Source organism: Apium graveolens, chromosome 2 (assembly GCF_009905375.1).
Source record: "Apium graveolens cultivar Ventura chromosome 2, ASM990537v1, whole genome shotgun sequence".
Lineage (NCBI taxonomy): Eukaryota > Viridiplantae > Streptophyta > Magnoliopsida > Apiales > Apiaceae > Apium > Apium graveolens.
The window spans coordinates 219,776,918-219,786,176 of NC_133648.1; the positions used below are offsets into that span (position 1 = coordinate 219,776,918).

Sequence of the window (9,259 nt, forward strand, 5' to 3'; positions counted from 1 at the left end):
ATAGTTAATATTTAATCAACAATTTTAAGTGTTAGTGTCTTAACATTGAGAAGTAATCATACATTGGTGAGTGAGTTTAATTAGACAATAATTTAGTTTGAGTCTTTGAGGGAACGAACTAGAAAATATTCTATATTACTTGCGAACGCGTATACTTGCGTGAATATTAGCGCGTGTTTTCGCTCTAACAAGTTTTTGGTGCCGCTGCCGGGGACTCGGCGTATTGGTTTATTTTATGTACTTACCATCATTGGTCATTAGGACTCAGTGATTAGGACGTAGTAGTTACTTATTTTTTCCGGTTGTGTTTCAGGTACTTTAGCAAGCGTTTATGCAAACTCGTTCTCGTGCTCGCAAGAGGACTTTAGATACAGCTGAGGAGACAGACGAAGTTCTTGATATTCCGGAGAAGTTAGATTTTGAGGATTCGGATTTAGGAACTGAGCAGAAAGAACCAGTAAACATGGGAGATCGTATTGTTCAAGCTGATCCAGCTCTTATGGATTTTTCTCGGCCTAAAATTGATGACATTCAGTCAAGCATCCTTCATCCGGCTATTCAAGCTAACACCTTTGAAATCAAGCCGGGCACTATTCAGATGGTGCAGAATTCTGTTTCTTTTGGAGGAGCAGCAACTGAAGACCCCAACATGCACATAAGGAATTTTATCGAGATCTGCAGCACTTTTAAGTATAATGGCGTGACTGATGAGGCTATCAAGTTGAGGCTTTTCCCATTCTCACTGAGGGACAAGGCTAAAGACTGGTTACATTCTGAACCAGCTGGGTCCATCACTACGTGGCAAGATCTTGCGCAAAAGTTTCTGGTGAAGTTTTATCCGATGGCAAAGACTGCTGCTATGAGGAGTGCTCTTACTCAGTTTGCGCAGCAACCTACAGAATCTATGTGCGAGGCTTGGGAACGCTACAAGGAAATGTTGAGAAAATGTCCACATCATGGAATGCCGGATTGGATGGTGATCACTGGTTTCTATAATGGTTTGGGGGCCCAATCTCGGCCCATGCTCGATGCAGCAGCTGGAGGCGCCTTATGGGCTAAAAGCTATACTGAGGCGTATAATCTTATAGAGACGATGGCTGCAAATGAGCATCAAAACCCAACTCAGAGGATGACGTCAGGCAAGGTAGCAGGTATTCTGGAAGTTGATGTAGCCACCGCTATTGCAGCCCAGCTCCAAGCGCTATCAATGAAGGTTGATTCTCTGGCTACATATAGAGTTAATCAAATAGCTATGGTTTGTGAGCTTTGTGCAGGTTCTCATGCTACGGATCAGTGTTCTCTTGTCAACGAATCTGTTCAGTATGTGAATAATTATCAGCGACAACAGTAGCCTGTGCCAGCGACCTATCATCCTAACAATAGAAATCATCCAAATTTCAGCTGGGGGAATAATCAGAATGCTATTCAGCCACCATATCAGCAAGGAGTGAGTAAAGAGTTTAACCCACCTGGATTCCAGCAACCACAGCAGTATGCTACAAGGCAATCATACTCTCAACAGGGAAGTACAGCTGCACCTACTAGTGCTGATTTTGAGGAACTTAAGTTGTTGTGCAAGAGTCAGGCGGTTTCTATCAAGACCTTGGAAAATCAAATCGGTCAATTAGCTAATGCAGTGCTCAATCGTCAACCTGGCACTCTTCCCAGTGACACGGAAGTACCAGACAGGAAGGAAGCTAAAGAGCAAGTCAAGGCTATTACCTTAAGGTCTGGAAAAGTGGCTAATGCTGAAAAGGCAAAAGAAGTAGAAGCTGAAATTAGAGATGAAGAATCTAAGAAAAAGGAGAAAGCGGCGGAACCAAGGAAGACTACTATTGAACACACTCTGCCTGAGGCTAATACAGGGGAGAAACAGCTCTATCCTCCACCACCTTTTCCTAAGAGATTGCAGCAACAAAAGCTGGATAGACAGTTCGGGAAGTTTCTGGAGGTGTTCAAGAAACTTCACATCAATATACCTTTCGCTGAGGCTCTGGAACAAATGCCTAGTTATGCGAAGTTTATGAAGACTATTCTTTCAAGGAAGGTGAAACTGGATGACCTTGAAACTGTTGCTCTCACGGAAGAATGCAGCACTGTTTTGCAGCAAAAGTTACCACCAAAATTGAAAGATCCAGGAAGCTTCACCATTCCTTGCACCATTGGCAATCTGACTTTTGACAAGTGCCTTTGTGATTTGGGAGCAAGCATTAATCTGATGCCGTTATCGATCTTTAAAAAGCTGGATCTGCCTGATCCAAAACCCACATACATGTCGCTACAATTGGCTGACCGTTCCATTACTTACCCAAGGGGCATAGTTGAGGATGTGCTCGTCAAGGTGGATAAGCTCTTCTTTCCTGCAGATTTTGTTATTCTGGATTTTGAGGAAGATAAGAAGATTCCCATAATCTTGGGAAGGCCTTTCTTGGCTACTGGCCGTACCTTGATAGATGTGCAAAAAGGTGAATTTACTATGCGGGTCCAAGATCAGGATGTGACCTTCAACGTATTCAAGGCAATGAAATTCCCTACAGAAGATGAGGAGTGCTTAAAATTGGATGTGATTGATTCTGCGGTTACTTCGGAACTCGATCGCATGCTAATGTCTGATGCATTGGAAAAGGCCTTAGTGGGGGATTTTGACAGCGATGATAAAGATGGCAACGAGCAATTACAATATCTGAACGCTTCTCCCTGGAAGCGAAAGCTGGACATACCATTTGAATCTCTTGGTAATTCTGACCTTAAGAATGCTGAAGGGACGCTCAAACCATCAATAGAGGAAGCACCTACCTTGAAGCTCAAGCCATTACCTGAACACTTGAGGTATGCTTTTTTAGGTAATTCATCTATGTTACCTGTTATTATTTCATCTGACCTTTCAGGTAGTGAGGAAGACAAGCTCTTAAGGATTTTGAGAGAATTCAAATCGGCTATAGTATGGACCATAGCAGATATCAAGGGGATAAGTCCTTCATATTGTATGCATAAAATTCTGCTAGAGGAAGGTAGTAAGCCAACTGTGGAACAGCAGCGAAGACTGAATCCCATCATGAAGGAAGTGGTGAAGAAAGAAATTCTGAAATGGCTGGATGCAGGCATCATTTATCCTATTTCTGACAGCTTGTGGGTGAGCCCCGTACAATGTGTACCTAAGAAAGGAGGTATCACTGTGGTCGCAAATGAAAAGAATGAGCTCATCCCTACTCGAACAGTTACAGGATGGAGAGTATGCATGGATTATAGAAAATTGAACAAAGCCACAAGGAAGGATCACTTCCCTCTTCCATTTATTGATCAGATGCTTGACAGATTGGCGGGTCATGAGTATTTTTGTCTTCTGGATGGGTATTCCGGGTATAATCAGATTTGTATTGCACCAGAGGATCAGGAAAAAACTACCTTCACTTGTCCATTTGGCACATTTGCTTTTCGCAGAGTTTCGTTTGGGTTATGTGGCGCCCCGGCCACTTTTCAGAGATGTATGATGGCTATATTCTCTGACATGATTGGAAATAACGTCGAAGTGTTCATGGATGACTTCTCCGTCTTTGGACACTCATATGATGAATGTTTGAATAATCTGCGCGCCGTACTCAAAAGATGCGTGGAAACTAATTTGGTGCTTAATTGGGAGAAATGTCATTTTATGGTGCGTGAAGGCATTATCCTTGGGCATAAGGTCTCTAGCAAAGGTCTGGAGGTGGACAAGGCCAAGGTGGGAGTCATTGAAAATCTTCCCCCACCTAATTCGGTGAAAGGAATCCGTAGTTTTCTCGGTCATGCGGGTTTTTATCGGCGATTCATCAAGGACTTTTCAAAGATATCTAAGCCGTTGTGCAATTTGCTTGAGAAAGATCTGCCTTTCAAATTTGATGATGAATGTTTGGCAGCATTCGAGACTCTCAAGAAGAGTTTGATCACTGCACCAGTTATTACAGCACCAGATTGGACAGAACCGTTTGAGATGATGTGTGATGCGAGTGATTATGCGGTAGGTGCAGTTCTGGGACAGCGCAAGAAAAACCTCTTCCATGTGGTCTACTATGCGAGTAAGACTTTAAATGGTGCCCAATTGAACTACACCACTACTGAGAAGGAGCTTTTGGCTATATTCTTTGGTTTTGAGAAATTTCGATCGTATCTACTTGGTACGAAAGTAACAGTATTCACTGATCATGCAGCTATTCGCTATCTAGTTTCCAAGAAGGATTCGAAGCCGAGACTCATTCGTTGGGTGCTTTTACTTCAGGAATTTGAGTTAGAGATCAAAGATAGAAAAGGTACTGAGAATCAAGTAGCTGACCATCTCTCTAGATTGGAGAATCCCGATTCTACTTCACAGGATAGGACGTTAATCAATGAATCTTTTCCGGATAAGCAGTTGCTTGCAATTCAGGAGGAAGAACCATGGTTTGCAGATATTGTAAACTATCTCGTCAACAATATAATGCCTCCTAATTTGACATCCGCTCAAAAGAAGAAGTTTCTGCATAAGGTGAAGTGGTATATGTGGGATGAACCATATTTGTTTAGACAGGGAGATGACCAGATCATCAGGAGATGTATCCCGTTCTGTGAGATGGAGGGGATATTACGAGACTGCCATTCCACGGTCTATGGTGGACACTATGGTGGTGAGAAGACGGAAGCTCGTATTCTGCAAGCAGGTTTTTTCTGGCCTACTTTGTTCAAGGATGCTCATCAGTTTGTTTTAAGGTGTGATCGTTGCCAAAGAGTGGGAAATTTGTCAAGGAAGGATGAGATGCCATTAAATGTGATGCTTGAAGTCGAGGTCTTTGATGTGTGGGGAATCGATTTCATGGGGCCTTTTATCTCATCTTGCAATAATCAGTACATCTTGCTGGCAGTCGATTATGTCTCAAAATGGGTCGAAGTTAAAGCATTACAGACAAATGATGCAATGGCAGTGCTAAATTTTCTTCATAAGCAAATTTTCACAAGGTTTGGAACACCTCGGGTAATCATAAGTGATGAAGGATCGCATTTTTGCAACCGTAAGTTCACTTCTATGATGCAGCGTTATAATGTGAATCATCGAGTAGCTACTGCCTATCATCCGCAAACAAATGGTCAAGCGGAAGTGTCTAACAGAGAGATAAAGCGCATTCTAGAGAAGGTTGTTTGTCCGTCAAGGAAGAATTGGTCTTTAATGCTCGATGAAGCTGTTTGGGCTTACAGAACAGCATACAAAACTCCACTTGGGATGTCACCGTTTCAGTTGGTGTACGGTAAGGGATGTCATCTACCTGCGGAGCTTGAGGATAAGGCCTACTGGGCATTGAAGAAGTTAAACCTGGATTTAGATGCAGCTGGTAAGAAAAGAATGCTTCAGCTTAATGAACTTGATGAATTTCGACTTCAAGCGTACGAGAATAACAAAATGTATAAGGAAAAGGTGAAGAGGTGGCACGATAGGAAGCTACAGCGTAAGTTATTTGTGCCAGGGCAACAAGTTCTTTTATTCAACTCTCGGCTCCGACTTTTTCCTGGGAAGTTGAAATCAAGGTGGTCTGGACCTTTTATTGTCAAAACTGTGTTTCCACATGGAGCGGTGGAAATTTTTGAGAATGATCCGGACCAAGCATTCAAGGTTAACGGTCAGCGGTTGAAGCACTACTATGGGGACATGGCAAACCGAGAAGTGGTTAGTGCCATTTTGTTGACTACTTGAGAAGGGTACGAAACATCAAGCTAATGACGAAAAAGAAGCGCTGTGTGGGAGGCAACCCATGAATTATTATTACAGGAACCCTTAGAAGTTAATAACCTATCCAAAAACACAAAAATAATTAGAAAACAGGGGCTGAAAAAAAAATTTCCAGTGACCCCCTGAGCGCCCGCTCAGCTTTACTGAGCGACCGCGCAACAAGCTAAGCGCCCGCTCAGCTTTGCTGAGTGACCGCGCAGCAAGCTGAGCGACCGCGCAGCAAGCTGAGCGCCCGCTCAGTTTTGCTGAGCGACCGCTCAGGGGTCGAGTACCAGAATTTTTTTTACAGTTCAGAAAAACAAAAAAAAAAAAAACACAAAAACAGTTTTAGCCCATAAACCCACGATTTGTTCCCACTACCCCATCATTTTACCCCTTAATTCCCAAACCCTAATCTAATCCACACCCTATATATACATACACCTATCCTACATATCTCCCACAAAACTTCTTACACTTAAACCCTCTCACAAACATCAAAAAAATCTGTTCTTACACACTTTTATTCACGAATCAATGGCACCCAAGAGAGCACGCACTATTGACAGCAGCAGCACAGTTCCTACTGCTGATTCATCGAGGGGTACTGCTGCAAGGCCTCGGTTAACTGACAGAGCCGCGGAGGAGGAGTACACTAGGCTGTTGGGGAAGCCGATTCTGAAGGAGAGGGGGTTTTTACCATCGGGGAGGGATGGTGAGTTGTTGCCCATGATTGCAGAGAAGGGGTGGATAGCTTTTTGTGAGTCACCCGAAGCGGTACCGATGAGTGTTGTTCGCGAGTTCTACGCGAATGCGAAGGCCGAAAAGAATGGGTTTTCTGTGGTCCGTGGGCTGACGGTTGATTATCATCCTGCGGCGATTCGCCGTGTGATTGGACAGCGAGAGAGGAAGCCCGAGGAGGAGAACTGGAATGAAAAGACTGCTGAGGATTTTGACTTGGATTTGATTTGTGCGACTCTCTGTCGACCGGGCACAGTTTGGACCTGCAGGATCGGCACTAATGAGTATCGTCACTTTCCGGCAATCGCCATGAACAGGTATGCCCGTGCATGGAATGCATTTATTTGTGCTAATATTTTGCCTTCTTCGCATGCACACGAGGTCACAGTTGAGAGAGCACAGTTGTTGTGGGGAATTCTGAATGAGGAATACTATGTGGACCTTGGTGAGTTTATTTACCAAGGAATTCTGAATTTTTTGAGGGGAGCGAAGCATATGAACATCCCTTATGCATCTACGGTTACGAAGCTATGCCGAGCAGTGGGAGTGAACTGGCCGGCTCATGAGCAGTTGCAGTTGCCAGCAGCTCTGATTGATTCTGGCACTCTGAATGGGATGCAGGAGTGGACCGGTGGTGAGCCTGAGGAGCATGGGCTGGGTTATCGTCTTTCAGGAGGGCGTCCAGCATGAGGTGCTACTATGGCTAGGCCAGGGCGTGATGAGGCTGGTTCTTCGAGAGCTCAGGAGGGTGCTGGGATGGTTGATGCCCAGTATAGGAGGCTTTCACGGCGGATGGATGCCATGTATGAGACGCAGAGCAGGTTTGCTCAGGAGCTCACCCTTGCGTTAGGGACTACTTTTCGAGGCCTTGGAGCTAATATCCAGTGGCCAGTTTTTGGTGAGGACTCTGCATACCCGCCGCCTGATACTCCACCCACTGAGGGTGATGATGATGATGACTCCGAGTAGGTATACCCTGTGTTCCTTTCTACTACTTTCACTGAGGACAGTGAAGATTTTTAGTTTGGGGGTGGTAGTTAAGGAATATTGTGTGTGTGTCATATAGTTGCATATTCATGATAGTTTAGTTCATATAGTTGCATATTCATGATAGTTTAGTTCATATAGTTGCATAATTTATGTCATATAGTTTTTTTTTGTTATGAATGTCATGTAGCTCATGCATTTACCATGATCCCTTTTGTAATGATTTATCGACTGAATTGTGATATTGATGCGAGTGTAGTGATAGCATTAAAGTGATATTAAGTCGTGTAGGTTGATATGTATGCTAGAAACAATTGTAAGTCCACTAAGTCTTAGAGAATGCGTAAGGGCTAGATTGTTGTTATGATTTGGTTATTTTCAAGGTCAATCTACTTATTATGCTTAGAATTCGATTATAGGTTCTTAGTGATAAAGGCATGAAAAAGAAAAAAAAATTCTTTGGAGAAAAAAATATGGAAGTTGTTGCTAGTTGTGGCTAGGCGTCAAATGGCTAGTAGCCGGCTCGCATATGGTGCGAGTAGTCTAGGGTTGAGCAAGAAGGAGCGAAACGCACTTGCTCAGAAGTTATTAAAAAAAAAATTATGCATAATTGATCAAGAGTGTGCTCTTTGGTATTCGAGTTATTAAGTTCTTAGGGGACTTTGTGCCTACTGACCTAAGGCTTTTAGAGTCTGGGATCCGCTAACCTAACGCTCGTTACATGGATACCATTGTATAAGTCTTTTGTGGACCTCACTCATTGCACGGTCAAATAAGCATTTGAGTTATAAATAAAAAGCACGATTCCGTAATAAGCTCCAGAGTTCTTGTAGTGTTGTATATCACTTTGTGTCTAGAATTTTTTATTCTTTGTATAATCGTAGGATTGCCTTGAGGATAGTCTAGTCATAGTAATTGGTCTAGTTCCGAAGCATATCTGTTAAGCATTTGCACACACCACGTTTCTGGCTGAATGTCCGTTTGCATGAGTTGATTGATCTTTAGTTGTCTAACTGCATTCGTTGAGATGTGGCAATTTGGTTGGTTAATTGTAGTAAGGGGGATCGCTGCATTTTCATATAGATTGTATGCATGCATGTTTTTATTTGTTTTTGAGTCTGTGACGCTTGAGGGCAAGCATCGATTTAAGTTTGGGGGTGTGATAAGTGGCATTTTATACCACTTAGAACGTCTTATAATGGCTTAAATTGGTGTCTTGAAATCAAGTATTTTGTGTATTTGATGCGTTTTTCTAGTGTTTATGCATTTCAGGGTTTTAGTTGCATTTCGGGGGAGGAATCATCAAGAATAAGCCTTGGCATGTGTTCACCATTGCGAGAGGAAAGAAACGGGCAGATTACGGCGAAGAAATGGAGCAAAATCAGATTTTTTTCCAGTAGAGGTCTGAGCGCCCGCTCAGCATTGCTGAGCGGCCGCGCAGCAAGCTGAGCGCCCGTTCAGCTATGCTGAGCGGCCGCGCAGGGTCGGGAAAAAAGACAAATTATTTTAGGACTTCTACTTCTGTTTGGTTTCCACTTCTATGTAATCTGAGTTTTATGGGACTATTATATAGGTAGATTTGAGACGTTTTCACAAGGGTGGATAAAAAGAAGATTGTGTTTTTACGCAAGAAGCGAAGGAGATAAGGAAGAAGACCGATTTAGCACACCGCAATGAAGAGGAAGCATATCTTCTTGTGATTCTTGTTTCGTTGTAACGTTGGATGCTAGTTTTCTTGCTTTGAACTTATTTACTCTTGTGACGTACTCTGTTTTAATATAATTAGTTAGTTATTATTTTCTTGTGTTTGTTTATCAT

The 9,259-nt window shown here is 43.0% G+C and overlaps 1 non-coding gene across 1 annotated transcript; it reads right to left on the reverse strand.

Annotated features, from left to right (window-relative positions):
• Positions 1–856: 856 nt before the first annotated feature.
• LOC141709553 (small nucleolar RNA R71) lies at positions 857–963 on the reverse strand. The gene has a single exon (XR_012570122.1). It is a non-coding gene; the product is annotated as a small nucleolar RNA R71 (small nucleolar RNA).
• Positions 964–9,259: the final 8,296 nt, after the last annotated feature.